A 20,215-nucleotide genomic window follows, 5' to 3' on the forward strand; every position below is an offset into this window, starting at 1 on the left:
AAGCATATCCAAGGGAATAAACAGATTACCACATATGATTTCACAGTAGGTATCATAGGATTATAAAGTTGAAAAGGATCTTAGACTACCACCTCATTTTACAAATTAGGTATGTGAATTGTTTAACTTTTTTTTATTTTATTTTTTAAAATTTTATTTAATTAGATGATTCAGAATATTTTACCCTGGTTACAAGACTCATGTTTATTCCCTCCCCTCCCTCAACTACCCTCCTGTATCTGATGCACAATTCCACTGAGTTTAACATATATCATTGATCAAGACCTAGTTCCATATTATTAATATTTGCACTAGGGTGATCTTTTAGAGTCTACATCCCCAATCATATCCCCATTGACTCATGTGATCAAGCAGTTGTTTTCCTTCTGTGTTTCTACTCCCACAGTTCTTCCTCTGAGTGTGGATAGCGTTCTTTCTCAGAAGTCCCCCCGAATAGTTCTGGATCATTGCATTGCTATTAGTAGAGAAGTCCATTACATTTTATTTTACCACAGTGTATCACTCTCTGTATACATTGTTCTCCTGGTTCTGTTCCTTTCACTCTGCATCAATTCCTAGAGGTTGTTCCAGTTCCCATGGAATTTCTCCACTTTATTATTCCTTTGACCACAATTCCATCATCAGCAAATACCACAATTTGTTCAGCCATTCCCCAATCAGAGGGCATCCCCTCATTTTCCAATTTTTTGCCACCACAAACAGTTCAGCTATGAATATTCTCATACATGTCTTTTTCCTTATTATCTCTTTAGGGTACAAACCCAGCAGTGCTATAGCTGGATCAAAGGGCAGACAGTCTTTTAGTGCCCTTTGGGCATAGTTCCAAATTGCTTTCCAGAATGGTTCAATCAATGCACAACTCCACCAGCAATGCATGAATGTCCCAATTTTGCCACATCCCCTCCTTACTTCCTTTTGCTGTCATGTTAGTCAATCTGCTAGGTGTGAGGTGATACCTCAGAGCTGTTTTGATTTGCATTTCTCTGATTATAAGAGATTTAGAACACTTTTTCATGTGCTTATTAATAGTTTTGATTTCTTTATCTGAAAATTGCCTATTTATGTCCCTTGCCCATTTATCAGTTGGGGAATGGCTTGATTTTTGTACAACTGATTTAGTTCCTTATAAATTTGAATGATCAGACCTTTGTCAAAGGTGTTTGTCATGAAGATTGTTTCCCAATTTGTTGCTTGCCTTCTCATTTTGATTGCACTGGTTTTGTTTGTACAAAACCTTTTTAATTTAATGTAAATGTAATCAACATTTAATTTAATGTAAAATGTAATCAAAATTATTTATTTTGCATTTTGTAGTTTTTTCTAACTCTTTCTTAGTCTTAAAATCTTTCCTAAAGATATGACAGGTATACTATTCTGTGTTCACCTAATTTACTTATAGTTTCCTTTTTTATGTTCAAGTTATTCACCCATTCTGAATTTATCTTGCTGTAGGGAGTGAGATGTTGATCTAAACTGAATCACTCCCATACTTTTTTCCATTTTTCCCAGCAGTTTTTTTCAAATAGTGGACTTTTGGGTTTATCACAGACTATCTTGCTAAGGTCCCTTACCCCAAGTCTATTCCACTGATCCTCCCTTCTGTCTCTTAGCCAGTACCATATTGTTTTGATGACCACTGCTTTATAGTAAAGTTTAAGATCTGGTACTGCTAGGCTACTATGATTTACTACTGATGGTTTATGTTAGTTTATTTTGTCTCCTACAACTTTTCTAAAGTTATTATTTCCACTAGCTTCTTAGTTGATTCTCTAGGATTCCTTAAGTAAACCATCATATCATCTGCAAAGAGTGATAGCTTGGTCTCCTCATTATTTTAATGCCTTCAATTTCTTTTTCTTCTCTAATTGCAGCAATTTCTAGTACAATGTTAAATAATAAAGGTGATAATGGGCATCCTTTTTCACTCCTGATCTTATTGGGAATGCTTCTAATTTATCCCCATTGCAGATGATGCTTGCTGATGGTTTTAGAAATATATTGTTTATTAATTTTAGAAAAGGCCCATCTATTCCTATACTTCCTAGTGTTTTCAATAGGAATGAATGTATTTTGTCAAATACTTTTTATGCATCTATTGAGATAATCATGTGATTTTTGTTGGTTTGCTTGTTGATATGGTCAATTATGTGAATGGTTTTCCTAATATTGAACCATCCTTCCATTTCTGGTATGAATCCTACCTGATCACAATGAATAACCCTCATGATCACTTGCTGGAGTCTTTTTGCTAGTATTCTATTTAAGATTTTCTCATCTATGTTCATTAAGGAGATTGGTCTATAGTTTTCTTTCTCTGTTCTAGATCTACTGGGCTTTGGAATCAGTACTATATTTGTGTCATAAAAGGAATTTGGTAGAACTCCTTCTTTGCTTATTATGTCAAATAGTTTGTATAGTACTGGGATTAATTGTTCTTTGAATGTTTGATAGAATTCACTTATGAATCCATCAGACTTTGGGGATTATTTCTTAGGGAGTTCTTTGATAGCGTGTTCAATTTCTTTTTCTGATATGGGGTTATTTAAGTATTCTATTTCTTCTTCTGTTAATCTAGGCAATTTATATTTTTGTAAATATTCATCCATATCACCTAGATTGGCATATTTATTGCCATATAATAGGGTAACATCGTTTGAAATGATTGCCTTAATTTCCTCGTCAGCAGAGGTGAGGTCTCCCTTTTCATCATGGATACTGTTAATTTGATTTTCTTCATTCCTCTTTTTTATTAGATTGACCAGTACTTTGTCTATTTTATTTGCTTTTTCAAAGTACCAGTTTCTAGTCTTTTTTATTAATTCAATAGTTCTTTTACTTTCAATTTTATTAATTTCTCCTTTTATTTTTAGGATTTCTAATTTAGTTTACATCTGGGGATTTTTAATTTGTTCACTTTCTAGTTTTTTAATTTGCATGCCCAATTCTTTGACTTCTGTCCTCTCTAATTTAATATATGAATTCAAGGATATAAATTTTCCCCATAGTACTGCTATCACTGCATCCCATAGATTTTGAAAGGATGTCTCATTGTCATTGTCTTCAATGAAATTATTAATTGTTTCTATGATTTGTTCTTTAACGAACTGATTTTGGGGAATCATAGTATTTAATTTCTTTTTTTTTTTTGGTTGATTTATCTAGATCTGATAGAGAAAAGTTCAGATCTTCCAGTAGTATAGTTTTACAATATATTTCATCCTTAAGCTGCACTAGTTTCTCCTTTAGTAATTTGGATGCTATACTATTTTGGTGCATACTGATATTTCCTCATTTTCTATACTGCCTTCTATCAGGATGTAATTACCTTCCCTATATCTTTTAATCAGATCTATTTTTACTTTGGCTTTGTCAGATATCATGATTGAGACTTCTGCCTTCTTTTTCTCAGTTGATTCCCAATAGTTTTATACCTTTACCCTGTGTGTATCTACCTGCCTCATATGTATTTTTTTGTAGACAACATATGGCAGGACTTGGGTTTCTAATCCACTCTGCTATTTGCTACCATTTTATGGGTGAATTCATCCCATTCACATTCAGAGTTATGATTACCACTTCTGTATCCTCCAACATTTTTATTTCCTTTCCTAGTCTTGCCCTTTCTTCTTTCACTATTTTCTTCTATACCAGTGGTTTGCTTTTAATCAGTCCCCCTAATCCCCACCCTTATTTTATTTCCCTTTCTTCCCCCTCCATTTTTATTCCCCTCTTATTTTTTTAGGGTCTATTAAATTCCCTCCCTCCCCTCTTTCCCTCCCTTTTTGTACTCCCGCCCCACTCCACCCTCCCCCTTGATTTTTCCCTCTCAACTTCCCTATAGGATAAGATAGAATCTGATACCCCAATTGATCTAGATGCTCTTCCCTCTTGGAACTGATTCCACTAAGAATAAGGTTTGAGTATTACCTTTTAACACTCTCTTCCTCTACTTCTTATAGTTGTATTCTTCCCCTCCTACTCCCATGTGCTTTTTTGTGTAGTATAGATTATCCTAATTTTCTTATTCCTTCAAGGTTCTCTTGGTGTTATGTTCCCCCCTTCTTTCTTTCTTCTTCTTTTTTTATATATGATTTTAAACCACTTAGTACCCCAATCTCTATGGATAATTCTTCTAAGCACTATAAGAGTGAATACAACTTTTGAAATTTACAGATAACATTTTTCCATATAGGAATATAAATAATTTGGCCTTACTGAGGCCATTAAAGAAAAGGGAAAAAAGACCCCTCTCCTTCTTATTACCTTTTCATGTTTCTCTTGGTTTTTGTATTTTGATGTCAAATTTCCTATTTAGTTCTGGTCTTTTTTTTTTTTAACAAATATTTAGAACTCTTCTATTTTGTTAAATGCCCATACTTTCCCCTGGAAGTATATAGTCAGTTTTTATGGGTAGGTGATCCTTGGTTGTAGACCCAATTCTCTTGCTTCTCTGAATATCATATTCCAAGCCTTATAGTCTTTTAGTGCGGAGGCTGCCAGATCCTATGTAATCCTGATTGGTGCTCCTTGATATCCGAATTTTCTCTTTCTAGCTTCTTGTAATATTTTCTCCTTAGCTTGGAAGCTCTTGAATTTGGCAATTGCATTCCTAGGGGCTGTCTTTTGAGGACTTAGTGTAGCGAGTGATCTATGCACTCCTTCAATGTCTATTTTGTCCTCTTGTTGTAGAACCTCAGGGCAGTTTTCTAGGATAATTTCTTGTAGTATGGTGTCAAAGTTTCTGTTTGTTTCCAGGTTTTCAGGTAGGTCTATGATTCTCAAATTGTCTCTCCAAGATCTGGTTTCCAGGTCAACCACACTCTCAATGAGATATTTTATCTTGCCTTCTAATCTGTCATTCTTTTGACCTTGCTTTATTAGTTCTTATTGTCTTGTGAAATCATTGGCTTCTACTTGCCTAATTCTAGTTTTTAATGACTAGTTTTCAGCTAAGATCTTTTGATTTTCCTTTTTGGTTTGATTGATCCTGCTTTTCATGGCTTTCAGCAGGTCATTTCTGGTCTTTAATTTGCTTATTATTTCATTTGATTTCTGGGCTTCAATTTCCAAGTAGGAGATCCTGTCTTTTAAACTGTTATTTTCTTTTTAACTATTTCCCACTTTTCTTGCCACATCTCTTCCATTTTTCTCACAATCTCAGATTTAAAGTCTTCAAGAACTTGTGACCAATTTCCTTTTTTTTTTAAGGTTTGGGTGTGTTTAATTATTTGTCATCTGCTGTCTCTTCTTTAGTCTGGGTTTTTTCTGCATAAAAATTATCAAGGGTTACAGTGGAATTGTGCGCCGGCTATGGGAGAAGTGGTGGGAGGGGGACGGGGAGAGGAAAAGATAATGACCATTGTTTCCAATGAATAATGTTTGTAAATAACCAAATAAAATAATGTTTAAAAAAATAAAAAAAATTATAAAGGGTTAGGGTTTTCTTCTTGTTTGGGGGGGTATTTGTGGATTTTAGTTGCTGGGAGTTGGTGGCCATTGCCTTATTCCTCCCTGGTCAGATGTCTAAGTGAGGAATGTGGGTGATCTTTGTATTGGGCTCTGGAGAGGTTTTTGCTGTGGAGAGCCATCACATTCCTGCTGTCTGACAGAGTCACAGTCTGGGGAAATGGGAACTGCAAATCAGTCCCCAGAAAATAAGGCACCCACTGAACCCCCTTCTGTGTGACTTCTCCTTCTAACTTCCCCTACTAATGGAATTGTTATGATTATTGTTCTCTCCCCAATACAGAAGAAATAATATGAGAGTAAATACCTATAAAGTTAACATATATATAGATATATCCCACCTTAATCCTCTCAGATTATTACTGTAAAAGATTAAAACCTAAAGATTATTACCCATTAACTCCCTCCTTTCCCTCTTCATAGAGCTACATTCACTCCCATTACAAGCCAGGCAAGCCAAGAACATCAATCAACTTCAAGCCCAGGTCTACAGGACACACTCCACTGATATGTTACATAATAACCAAGCAACCTTGCCAGGTGTCAGAATCAAGCACAAGAAATATACAACACCCAAAGCTTCCTACTCAAGAAATTTACCATCACTGATTTTCAAAAATGAAATGAAAACAGAAAGAACTAGGTACAGTTGATAAATATTACATGGTGACTCATTTCAGGTAGACATAAAGGAAAACATCCTAAAAATCAGTGCTATTCCATACCAGAATTGGCTCTCTTGGATGGTGTTATCTCTGGATATCTTTCAAATAGAAGATAGATGATCACTTAACCAGGGAATTTTTTTTTTGGGGGGGGGGGATTTTGATTTAGGTAGGATGTCTCTTCCTATTTTAAAATTCTGATTCAGATTTATCTTCCTAATATACAATTCTAACTATATAACTACTTTGCAAAAAAAACCCTAAAAAAACAAAAACCACTTCAGTAATTCCCCATTGCTTATACAATAACATATAAATGTTTTAGGATAGCATTTTAGGCCTAACGCTGGTATCTTAGCCTAAGAATTTGTGTCATTGTGTGTCCCCTACAATTTTCCTCCAATGTACCTTTCCAGCTTTAACAATTTCCTTTCATATATTCTCTCTGGCTTAATGGATCTATTCCTCTTTCCTTGTAAACCTTAAAATTTCTTAGACTTATGAATGTTGGAAATTTCCCCATTTCCAACATTAGGTAGGGAGGGTCCTTCTCCTCCCTACCTAAGACTACTTTAGGACAGAAACCTTTTGCTAAACAATGGAAAGGGCTTTGACCTATGCTTAAGCATAGAACAGGAAGTTCTTTGAGTCATGATTGATTTTAGAATTTATACAATAGACATACTTGGAATGACAGAACCAGGTCTTGGAACTTCCAATCTCCACCCTACTCAGGGTAACAGGATTTAGGAAGGGCTGCAGCAAAGGATCAAGATTTAATTATTTGAGAATATGACCTTCAACAGACATGTGCAAAGCCACAGACCTCTGGGCAGTCCTGGGTTAAGCTAGAGCCACCATTGGCACAGGGAAGACATGGACAGTGATTGGTAGATGTGAGAACTGAGGGGAGGGAACTTGGATGGTTTCCTTAAAGATAGCGGGGTCTGAGGACTAGGGAGGTTGGAGGGGTTTTGCTCTGAGAGGTTGTGCTCTGAGAAGCTTGCTCTGAAGGAAGCTGGAGGTGGAGGCCCCTGAGACTGTTTCTCCATTTTGGTCACGTGAGTGATAGGGACTGATCTCTTTTCTTTGCCTCAGCTATCTAAGGGCTTGGGCCTTTTGGCCCAGCCTAAACAGAGGGGGTATTTAAGCCCTATTCCCTTCTCTCTCTCTCTCTCTCTCTCTCTCTCTCTCTCTCTCTCTCTCTCTCTCTCTCTCTCTCTCTCTCATACCTTTCTTCCTCCTGTTTGTAATTAAACTCCATAAAAGGTTGACTGCTGACTTGAGTTTTCATTAAGGAATTACATAGCTGAATTCCTTGGCGACCTTAAATTAATATATATCAGTCTTTTAAAGTGATTTCCTTGTCACAACCTTGATTACATTCCATAGTTTTATGCCTCTGTTCCCTTCATCATGTTCTTCCCTTTGCTTGCAATTCATTCTCTGCATGACTCTCATTTTCTTCAATTAAAATATTATCATTCTTTCAAGGCCTAATTCAAATACCATATCTACAATAAAAACATCTAATCCTCTAGGTCAGAAGTCCTTTCAATTATTCAAATCCCTATAATACCTTGTTTTTATCTCCTTTGTAGTGTACTTACTTGCATATTTATCTTATCTTAAGTAGATTCCTTGTGGACAAGATCTAGGTCTTGCCCCTTAGAACCAACCTTGGTGGCTTAAAACTGTAGGTGCTCCACAAATATCTGCTGAATGAACAAATGATTTGAATGAAATGCTTCCAGAAGGATTTAGCCACTGCAAAATAATAGTATTATTTTTTCCTGAAATAGTAAGTATGTTGAGAAATAAAATACCACTGGATTTTCAGGACTTCTAGAAAGAAATGTGAATCTAATGCTTAAAATAAACTGTCATCATCTACCTTGTGAATGTAGCAAAATATATGCATGATTACTTGACTAAATCTAGTCATATATAGTGCTTCATTTTATCTTCCTTTTAGCCCTTCCTCTCTAATCCTTACTTTTAATGTTTTGACCAGTGCTCATGAATGTATATTCTACTTGCCACCCTACTCATTTTTAGAACCATCACCTTCCAGTCCATTTTCCCTACCAATGCAAAACTTATTGAATTTCTATGTAACTTCATCCACATTGAAGTCATTCTTTTCTTACAGGTTTACAAAAAAGCTTTTTACGATCTTGATAATTATAGTCTAAAATCTGATCTTATACAACAAAGCCTTTCATTAGCGTAGTTAACAAAATTCCTCTTGTTTCTTTCTGTAAATGGAGGAATGGCCATTGTGTCTCCAGACCTGGGAACATATACATTTGGTGAACCAGCTTCTAGAAATGTCAGATGAAGGGTCTGGTCTGTGAATCTTAAAATTTCTCAGACTCTACCTTGGAACATTATCTTAAGGTTATGGTTAAGGCCATTCCCCATTTAAACAATGGAGGTACTTGGTCAGGAATGTATTGGGAACTCTAACATTACTCCACCCATACTTAGGCATACTTTAGGGGAAGATAAAGTTGTAAACTCCTTACTGAACAATGAAAAAGTACTTAACCCATATTTATAGTGAGGCAAAAGCCCTTAAGCTAGGTCTATTTTTAGATCTAATACAAAAAGGGTGCTAAGTACCTATGAAGGTCAAATTAATCACTAAAAGGTCAGGCAACTTGCAAGAGGCAAGCTTAACAAAGAGGTGTGAAATACTCAGAAGATATAATCTACCCAGAGAAGGTGAGAACTAAAAACTAAGAATGGGCTGTCCTAGGAAAAACGTCTACTGTGATTGGTAGACATGAAAATTTAGGGGAGGTGACACAAGAGAAATTTCTCTTTAAAAGGAGCTGTCTGAATCAGTTCAAGGTTGTTCAATTTAATTCAGCTTTGGAAGCTGAATTGGAGGTCAGGAGTCAGAGGAGGCTGCTGGGTCTCTGAACACTAGAGTTTTGTTTGGAAAGATCTTGTGGTGAGTGATTTAAGACTGACTTAGTTTCTCTCTTAAAGAGAAAGCCCTAGCCTTTTCCTACTATTTCCTCTTACTCTGTCTCTTGTAAACCTTAAAATTTCCCAGACCCTACTTTATAAGATTGGATTAAGACCATTCCCCATTTGGGCAGTGAACTCTACTTAAAGCAGGAATGTGAGAATTCTACTTTACCTACTTGGGTCTGCCCTAGGGGAAGATAAAGTTGTAAACTCTTTTCTGAACAATGAAAAGTACTTAAACCCATATTTTTCTTAAGCTAAGTACCTATAAAGGTCAAGCAACTTGTGAATTTACAAGGAACAAAGAACTGGAAAACGTACTCAGAGCTTTCCTGGTGTGAATTACTCAAAAATCCACACCTTCTTAGGTGTGGACTAAGAATGGGAGGTCCTTTAGAAACATCTACAGTGATTGGTAGATGTAAGGACTTAGGGGAGGTGACAGAGGAAATTTTGCCCTTAAAAATAAGAGCTCAGAGAAGAGCAAAAGATCTCGATTTCTGACTCTCATTCTGAAGAGCTCCTTGAGGAGCTCCTCTGAGGGGCTCTGTCCCTCTGGGGTAGGAGCTCTGGAGGCTCTTGAGAGAGGCCCTTTGAAACAATCTCTGGCTGGAAGACTCTATGAGAATTCATTCTGAAACATTCAGATTGGAGAGACTCATTCTGAGGAGACTGGTTCTGAAACATTCAGATGGAGGAGGGAGCTGGTGAAAGCAGCTGAGATGCTGCTGGCCTGGTGTCATTAGAAATCCTTACTTAGGCATATCTTATGGTGAGTTATAAAAAACTGACTGATTTCTTTTTTAAGACTCAGGTCTAGGCCATATTGGCTTGAGGCCCTTCATACTTATTCCTTTTTTACTCTCTCTCTTTTTCTTTGATTACTCATTGTATTGTTAATTAAAATCTCTATAAAACCCAATTGACTTGGGTAATTGAATAATTGGGAATATTTCCCTGGTGACCACCTTATATTTGATTTTAAACCCAAGACACTGTAGTGAAACATATTTCTGCGGTCAAATTTACTCACCCTCTCTTATATCTATCACAATTTATATCTTCCACTATTTTAATCACTACAGTTTAAGACCTCAACCATTTTAAATCTCACACTCTTTCCCTTTCCTTAATTCCTTCATTTATATTAATTAAAATCTCCATAAAACCCAGCTGACTTGGGTATTTCATATTTGAGAATTTTTCCCATGGAGACCACTTATTTTTGATATAAAATCAAGATGCTAAAAATTATCTTTACAGTTTGGGCAATTCACAGTCTTGAAACCCATATTTTCGTGGTCACAGGTCCACCACTTCAAAGCATAAGGTCCACTTATTGTATGGAGAATGAAAACCTTTTGTCTGTCTGTTGAGCAGGAATGGAATGTACAAAAAAAGTTACTAACAGGCTAAAGCAATCCCTGGGAGCTTTGAGTGAGAAGTATGAATTTCTGGGGACCTCTGGGGAGAAGTGGGTTACTAGGAAGCCATGACAGCACAAGGGAGGCTCTTTATCTGTCTAAATTGAATCTCTTCTTTCTTACTCTGAGGTGGAGTATTTTGGCTGCAAATTTGTGACCTCTGAATGATTGGGAGATAGTGAAATGTTAGAGACCAGAAACTGGAGCCAGTACCAGTTTGCCTATTCCCTCATTAACTTAGTAGGTGAAATGCTTTTTCTTCATTAATGGAGCATTTGGAAGAGAACTTAGAAGAGTAAATTCTTTATAAAAACTGCTTTTTGTTTCAGCCTATTCTCCTACCCAGGGACTGAGATGGTGGAAGAGACTGTGTGTCCCGGATTTGGGAGGATGGCTTTATATTTCTGTTCTTCCTCTGTTTTCTCAGTAAATATTGATATGCAAGTATGGGCTTCCCCTGGATACCCCAAAAGCTCAAAGGTATCCCAGGTCAAAAAGTACATAAGGAATTCCTTTTTCCCTTGCATTGCTGCACTGCTGAAGGGAGGTAACTTTGAGCTGAGAAAGACACTTCCTTTGGCCTCTCTTCTTAGTTTTTTGATAAGCACAGATATGTACCTTCCAGTTTGCTTCTGATAAGCATTCATTTGTATCTCTGATTTCTAATCATCCCCTGAACTACCCAGTTCACCCCCTTTTGTCTTCAAGGCACAAAACATTACTCCATTACCCCATCCTAGGTCACTTTGTAGTTCACCACCCAATCAACCCATCTCTGGTCACATAGCCCCCATTGTCAAAAGGGTATAAGAATCCCAAACCCCATCTCTTCTAGGAGGCAGTATCTCATCTGTACCTGCTTTCTTGTTATTCAACTCAACATATTCATATCAAACAAATTTCTCTATTTTTAAAGATAATCACTGGAGCCTGTCATTCTTTTTTTTTTAACCCTTACCTTCCATCTTGGAATTAATACTGTGTATTAGTTCCAAGGCAGAAGAGTGGTAAGGGCTAGGCAATGGGGGTTAAGTGATTTGCCCAGGGTCACACAGCTGGGAAGTGTCTGAGGACCTCCTGTCTCTAGGCCTGGCTCTCAATCCACTGAGCTACCCAGCTGCCCCAAGCCTGCCATTCTTGAGGGAGCATCCTAACTGAGTCTGGGGTTTAATCTCAAGCTCTCCCAAAACAAATATCTCTGTGTAAAAGTGAATTTAGATTGGGATTATTGATGACACTATGTCTTGTGCCTCTTTTTGTATCTCCAGTACTAAGCACAGTGCATGGCACTTAATAAATATTTACTAACTTAATAAATTGATGTCAACTAGTAAACTGGATGGCAGACTGGCTTTCTACTCTGCATCTGCTGCTCTGTTTGGTTTCAACTTCATGAAACAAAATGTCCCTGTGCTGGGGTAACTGTTTGTCTCTCTACTATCTCTTTTCCTTTCCTGCCTCCTTTTGTGTGTTGTCTCCCCCTTATCTCTAATTAGATTGTCAGCCCTTCAGGGTAAGGCTGTCTTTTTGACTAATTGTATCCTCAGTGCTTCATGTTGGGTACATAGTAGGTGCTTAAAAAAATGTTTAATGAATTGGATTATCAAATGTTACTATTGCTATTGAATATTGAAGAGATATTAACTGGGTCTGGAAAACTAATATTGAGGAGAATATACCAGTAAGGGGGCTTAATCTGAATATTAGAAATTAATTAGAATATTAGGGAAAGAACCCAAACACCTAGGCATGTCCCTTAGAATCTTGAGTGAGAAGTTTAGTCAGCCACTCTTTGGGTACCCAACTTGCCAAAGCTAGTGGGAATTGGGTTAAGGGTGTAAAAATGGACTCGAATCCAGGACTTCGATCCCCAGAAGTCCTTTCTCCACTTCCCCAAAATGCTTTGTAATCTCACTGAATTCTCACCTGGGCCCCGAGAGCAAAATCATTATTTAAAGGGTCTCCACCCATGGCGGGCTCTCTGCTCTTCCTGTCTCCACTGGCAAGCAGATGAGTCTCATGATGTGAGTGAAATTGAATTGGGCCTCTCGGCCCACATAGCACATGCCTTTTTTACTTGTATTTTTCTTAAATTCTCAACCTTTAATAAACCTCTAAAAAATATAATGCTCCTTGCAGAGAGAAACTAATTTCTTCCTGCCTCAGTTCCATAAATTTTAATCTTAACAAGGGCTCCCACTATCCATATAGGCTACATTCTTATTTTCCAAAATACTGGTCCATAATCATCTTAAGCAAATACTCAAAAAGCCTGTATCACAAACATGTTTTATTTCCAAGATCATAAATTGTCTTTCTACAATCATTTAAATCCTGAAATTACTAAAAAAATTAAGCATAAATTAACAAAAAAGTGAAGCTGACAAACATTTATTAAGTGCTGCCATGTGCCAGGCATTGTGCTAAATGCTGAGAATATAAAGGCAGTCAAAAAAAGAATGGATAACTTTTTGGTATTCTACTCAATCTGGATATGACATCTGCTCTTCATCCCAAATAATACTTACCTCTGCTTTAGGGGCACATTTCCCCTATTGCTTACTATAGTAGTAGGCCAAAAGGAAGAGGTACTTAATAAATATGTGGCATTTGTTAGAGGGCATTGCAGGGATAAAAATAAATTAAGTATAATGAGAGGTTGGTTTGCAGAGGTTGGTCTGACCATATGCTAGGAACTCTGAGATAGGAGATTCTAGAATCTGGAAGGAGGATTTGAAAGAGCACTGACCAACTGAAGCTGCTTCCTGTCTTGGAGTTGAGAGGAGAGAGAGGGAAGCCAAGCTCTGTTGATCCTGGATACCAAGTCTAGCATTGAGAAAAGGGAAACTTTTGGACTTTTCTTGGGAGTACCTTTACTCACAAGAAAGAAGACATCTAATAAAATCTTGTGTAATAGTATCACCTCACACCTAGCAGGTTGGCTAACATAACAGTAAAGGAAAGTAATGAATGTTGGAGGGGATGTGGCAAAATTGGGACATTAATGCATTGCTGGTGGAGTTGTGAACTGATACAACCATTCTGGAGGACAATTTGGAACTATGTCCAAAGGACGAGAAAAGACTGTCTGCCCTTTGATCCAGCTATAGCACTGCTGGGTTTATACCCCAAAGAGACAATAAGTAAAAAGACATGTACAAGAATATTCATAGCTGCACTCTTTGTGATGGCCAAAAATTGGAAAATGAGGGGATGCCCTTCAATTGGGGAATGGCTGAACAAATTGTGGTATATGTTGGTGATGGAATACTATTGGTGCTCAAAGGAATAATGAAGTGGAGGAATTCCATGGGAACTGGAACAACCTCCAGGAATTAATGCAGAGTGAAAGGAGCAGAGCCTGGAGAACACTATACACAGAGACTGATTACACTGTGGTACAATCGAATGTAATAGACTTCTCCATTAGTGGCAATGCAGTGATCCGAAGAACTTGGAGGGATCTATGAGAAAAAACACTTATCCACATTCAGAGAAAAAATTGTGGGAGTAGAAACACAGAAGAAAAAACAACTGCTTGAATACATGGGTGGAGGGGATATGGTTGGGGATGTAGACTCTAAATGAACATCCTAATGCAAATGCCAACAACATGGAAATAGGTTTTGATCAAGGACACATGTAATACCCAGTGAAATTGAGTGTCAGTTATGGGAAGGGTGGGGGGAGGGGAGGGAGGGAAATAATATGATTCTTATAAGCAAGGAATAATGTTCTAAATTGACTAAATAAATTAATTTAAATTAAAAAAAATAAACTGGAACCCTCCCCCCAAAAAAAATATTTTGTGTAATATCAAAACCTGATAGAGAACCTTGTTGTCAAGAGGCAGTTGGTGGTGTGAGGCCTGAGGAGAACCTCAGGGCCTGGCCCAGCTGGATGAACTAAAAAAATCTAGAGTTCATCCCTATTTCATCTTGGAGAACTGTTATCTCTTGAGAAACAAACTAGGGAGAATTTTATAGAGTCAGGTAGATGTAGAGAGGGCTTGGGAAAATTATCCAGAGACGGAAAGGGCTTAGGGAGCGTCAAACAAACAAAGGCTTCCCCATGTGGGAAACTTAGAGGGAGAGAGAAGTGAGAAATCATAGTGGTTAAGGAAACCACATTCCTTAATTCTCACTTCCTACCCTTTTGTTTTATTAATAAAATCTATTACCTTTTATACCAACAAATGCTTGGAGGTCTGTTTTGCATACTGGACCCAATAGGTAAGGCCCATTGGCCTTACTTCTCTGAGGGGAAGTGAGGCATCCCATACACCTTATCATAACCTGAAAGATTTGGGATTTTTTGAGTCTAACAGGCATTTTGAGGCCATTTTTAAAATGTTGGCTCTTAGCAGCCAATTGGAATAGGCAATGGAATCTTGAAAGTTCATAGGCCCAAGGGATCACTAACAAAACTGCAGGCCTGTGGCTAAGCCACTTGGTGGCTCCATAACCTCTCTCTCAGTAGTTGTCAATCAAACAGACAAGCAGCTTTCTTTTTTTGTTTTTTTTTTCTCACAGATTGCTTAGATTTTACAGTGGAGGGGCATAGAACCTTGTATTTTCCTGAGGATATACAACCTACTCAGGAGGTAAACTACTCAAAGGACCTTATATACAGCATGATGGAACTATTCTGGTATCAACTCATCATGATACTGTTTTTTCCTGGTATTTTTACCAGATTTTTTGCATCAAATTATGGGATGTAAGGCTCTATTTCTCATTGTGGATTTAATACTTGGAATAATGCTGTCATACTTGCCTCTTGTAGTTCTCGTGCTGATTTGTTCCTACAAGTTTAAGAAGATAGTTGTAGCTTTTGCTAAAAGGTTAAAGGGTGCTGGATATTTCAACTTTGGGGATAATGAAGTGAAGCAATTAGTATTGGCCCTACAACACAAATTGAATCAACTAGAAGTACAATGCATGGAACTAGGCAAGGCAAAAGGGGTCATGCCAAGGCCACCAGCTAATAAGCAGGGGGGTGAAGACAATAACCAAGTATCCACCAACCTTCATTTAGAAACCGAGGCACTAGAGAATAATGTTGCTAGTTTGTTCCCGCTCAGATATGTATCTTACATTGCTCCAGACATTGGCTTAGTGCATGTGAAAGCCTATAAGCAATTCATGTCAGCTGATTTGGAAGCAATGAAACACAGAACTCCAAAATTTTATGATGAACCCCACAAATTGATCAAAGAATTTAAGAGGGTTGTTCAAATTTTTGATCCTGATTTTAAAGATTTATTAGAATTATTAACAAAATGAGAAAAACAGCAATTTATAGAACAAATAGTAATCCAGCCCTAATACCCTGGCCCACAGAAAATTCGGACATTGAAATGAATTTGGTAAAAGCATACAGATATCTTGGAAAGGTAAGGGAATTGGTCATTGCAACAATGAAAGTCAACTCTAAAGGCCCAGATACATGGTTTAAATTCAAGAGGTTAAGACAGGAGTCTGGAGTCTCACCTGCAACGTTTCTAGGTAGAATTATTGATGCAGGAGAACATTTTTTGGGGATCGATATTCTGACGGAGGAAAACCTTAGTCGTATTCGCCATCAGTTTGTAAAGAATTCCTGCAATGTAGTTAGGAATTTCTTTAGAACAAATTGTCCAACATGGGAGAATATGGACTTGGAGGAACTTAGGAGGACAGCTTGCTATATTCAGGCAGGCAAAGACTAACACTCTGAAGAAAAGAGTGACCTGATAGATGATCTCAGGAAACAACTTAGGGAAGCCAATCAAAAACTAGAATCAGTGGTGATAGAACTATCGAACTAATAAATAAGACTAGAAGCTGGAACTTTGAAAAAAAACAAAATAGAGAAAGTACTGGTCAATCTAATTAAAAAAAGGAAAGAGGAAAAGCAAATTAACAGCATCATAGATGAAAAGGGGGACCTCATCTCCAATGAAGAGTATAAAAATGGAGACTTGAATCCAGGACTTCAATCCCCAGAAGTCCTTACTCCACTTCCCCAGAATGCTTTGTAATCTCACTGAATTCTCACCTGGGCCAAGAGCAAATTATTATTTAAAGAAGTTCTCAACCTACTGAGGGTGCCTTTCCTACTTCCGCTTTGGAGCAGACGCGTCTCTTATGATGTGAGTGAAATTGAATTGGGCCTCTCGGCCCACATAGCACATGCCTTTCTTACTTGTATTTTCTTAAATTCTCAACCTTTAATCAACCTCTAAAAAATATAATGCTCCTTGCAGAGAGAAACTAATTTATACTGCCTCAGTTTCCCCTAAGTTTTAATCTTTACAAGAGGAAATTAAGGCAATAATTAAAAACGACTTTGCCCAATTATATGGCAATAAATATGCCAATCTAGGTGATATGAATTAATATTTACAAAAATATAAATTGCCTAGATTAACAGAAGAAGAAATAGAATTCTTAAATAATCCCATATCAGAAAAAGAAATCCAACAGGACATCAAAGAACTGCCTAAGAAAAAATCCCCAGGGTCTGATGGATTCACAAGTGAATTCTATCAAACATTCAAAGAACAGCTAACCCCAAAACTATACAAACTATTTTACATAATAACCAAAGAGGGAGTTCTACCAAATTCCTTTTATGACACAAATATGGTACTGATTCCAAAGCCAGGCAGGTCAAAAATGGAGAAAGAAAACTACAGACCAATCTCCCTAATGAACATAGATGCAAAAATCTTAAACAGGATACTAGCAAAAAGACTCCAGCAAGTGATCAGGAGGGTTATTCATTATGACCAGGAAGGATTTATACCAGGAATGCAAGGATGGTTCAATATTAGGAAAACCATCCACATAATTGACCATATCAACAAGCAAACCAACAAAAACCACATAATTATCTCAATAAACACAGAAAAAGCCTTTGATAAAATACAACACCCATTCCTATTAAAAACACTAGAAAGCATAGGAATAGAAGGGTCTTTCCTAAAAATAATAAACAGCATATATCTAAAACCATCAGCAAACATCATTGGCAATGGGGATAAACTAGATGCATTCCCAATAAGATCAGGAGTGAAACAATGATGCCCATTAGCACCTTTATTATTTAACATTGTACTAGAAACACTAGTAGTAGCAAAAAGAAAAAGAAATTGCAGGTATTAAAATTGGCAAAACCAAGCTATCACACTTTGCAGATGATATGATGGTTTACTTAAAGAATCCTAGAGAATCAACCAAAAAGTTACTTGAAATAATCAACAATAATCAACAACTTTAGCAAAGTTGCAGGATACAAAATAAACCCGCATAAGTCATCAACATGTCTACATATCTCTAACCCTTTTCAGCAGCAAGAATTAGAAAGAGAAATACCATTTAAAATCACCTTAGACAATATAAAATACTTAGGAATCTATCTGCCAAAACAAACACAGGAACTATATGAACACAACTACAAAACACTGTCCACACAACTAAAACAAAATCTGAGCAATTGGAAAAACATTAACTGCTCATGGGTGGGACGAGCTAACATAATAAAAATGACCATCCTACCCAATCTTATCTATTTATTTAGTGCCATACCCATCAAACTCCCAAAAAACTTGTTTACGGAATTAGAAAAAATCATAACAAAGTTCATTTTGTTCAAAAGAACAAAAGATCAAGGATATCCAGGGAAATAATGAAAAAAAATGCGAAGGAAGGAGGTCTTGCAATCCCAGATCTCAAACTATACTATAAAGCAGTGGTCATCAAAACAATTTGGTACTGGCTAAGAGACAGAAAGGAGGATCAGTGGAATAGACTTGGGGTAAGGGACCTTAGCAAAACAGTCTATAACAAATCTAAAGACATCAACTTTTGGGACAAAAATCCACTTTTTGATAAAAATTTCTGGGAAAATTAGAAGATATTATGGGAGAGATTAGGCTTGGACCAACACCTCACACCCTACACCAAGATAAAGTCAGAATGGGTGAATGACCTGAACATAAAGAACGAAAGTATAAGAATATTAGGTGAACACAGAATAGTATATTTGTCAGACCTTTGGGAAGGGAAAGATTTTAAAACCAAGCAAGACTTAGAAAGAGTCACAAAATGTAAAATAAATAATTTTGACTACATCAAATTAAAAAGTTTCTGTACAAGCAAAACCAATGTAAGCAGTCAAACTGTGCATCGTCTATGGGAGGGATGAGGGAGGGTAGGGAAGGAAATAAAATGATTTTTGTAACCAAGGAACAATGTATGAAATTAAAAATAAAAAGAAATTTAAAAACCTAGAGACAGTGAAATCAAAAAAGTGAAGGCAATAACAGTTCTAAGATCATACCAACCCCAAACTGAATTTATGCCCAGACAACCTAGGCAAAATCTACCCAGATGCTACCTATGTAACCGGGCTGGCCATTTTATGAGGGAATGTCATTTTAGGGGGAAATTCTCTGGTCAAACATTTAGAGGAAACAGAGAAAACAACAACTACAATGGCTACAACAATAACAACAGGTAGAGGCCAAATTCTTATGGCTATGCAAATAGATTCAATCCCTACCAGAGACAAGACCAAACTAAATGTTATGCTCACACATGTTGCCAAGGATCCCAACAAGCTCCTGAACTGCAAACTAAGCAGGAATTTGTAAAGAATAGGGCAAGATCCAAGTACTCTCAGGTGGCAGGGAGTAGTTGCCAGAAAAGAGATATGCAAAAGGGAGCCTGTGCATTATGAATGTGTCCCCAGAGCAGCATATTAAAAAACAACAGGCAACAGGAGACAACTTGAGGGGAAAGCTATATAATCAATGAGATAGAAAAGGAAAAAAATAGTATAATTACAGATTGTGGGGAAGAAAACAATGATTCAATAGTAATAGTGAGAGGAATGGAACAGGAACAATAGGAAGCTGTGGTGAAGCAACTAAGTCCTGGCAAAATAACAGCAGTGTAAAATCCTGGCAAAGCAGTGAAGTAAAAAGACAATGAGGCGATGAGATGTGATGGACAAGAATTAGAGGTGTAATTCACAGATCCCTCCGTTTTAGCACCAATCATAGAAACATACTCACTTCCAAATAGCACGAAACCACATGTCTCATTAAAAGTGGGGGAACAGATTTGTGATCTTCTTGTAGTACAGGTCCTAGTAAATCTGTTTTGAAAACATCCCCTGATGACTGCAAATTTGTAGGGACAATGAAAGTAGTGGGGGCTACTGGGAGACCACTAAGGGTGAAGAAATTAGAGCTGAAAATGGTATCATTAGATCCTCTGTCTGTTGAGCACTTGTTCTTACTAATGCCCTCCTGCTTTATGAACCTCCTGGGCAGGAATCTTTTATATAAATTAAGGGCTACCATTCAATGTACACTTTATAGAATGAGATCTTTACACCTTCCAGAAGAATCTTTGAAAGTATTTCCCATACTGTTCTTAGATACGGTTAAGTCAGAGGGAGATAGAGAGATAATTTACCCCATTCCGGAGATATTCTGGAGCAAATTTGGGCTTTGTCTTCTACAGATGTAGGGTTACTTAAATAAGCAACTCCAGTTAGGCTGAGGATAAAAGCAGGTCTTCCACCTTGTATTCCACAGTACCCCCTAAGTAAAGAAACAGTGGAAGGGATCAGACCAATTATAGAATCCCTGTTACAACAAGGAATCAT

At 37.1% G+C, this 20,215-nt stretch overlaps 1 protein-coding gene across 4 annotated transcripts in view; it reads right to left on the reverse strand.

Annotated features, from left to right (window-relative positions):
* Nucleotides 1-20,215, reverse strand: part of AAMDC (adipogenesis associated Mth938 domain containing) — a 123,460-nt gene that overhangs the window by 81,228 nt on the left and 22,017 nt on the right. Inside the window, exon 2 of one of the 4 annotated variants that reach the window (XM_001363180.4) lies at nt 20,023-20,150. The exons of 2 other annotated variants lie outside the window; for them this stretch is intronic. The gene's annotated coding sequence lies outside the window, so the exon portion shown is untranslated. Of the gene's footprint in view, nt 1-16,047; nt 16,152-20,022; nt 20,151-20,215 lie in introns of those variants that run through there. One more of the 4 variants, XM_056794931.1, reaches the window with a different exon arrangement.

Source organism: Monodelphis domestica, chromosome 4 (genome assembly GCF_027887165.1).
Source record: "Monodelphis domestica isolate mMonDom1 chromosome 4, mMonDom1.pri, whole genome shotgun sequence".
Classification (NCBI taxonomy): Eukaryota; Metazoa; Chordata; class Mammalia; order Didelphimorphia; family Didelphidae; genus Monodelphis; species Monodelphis domestica.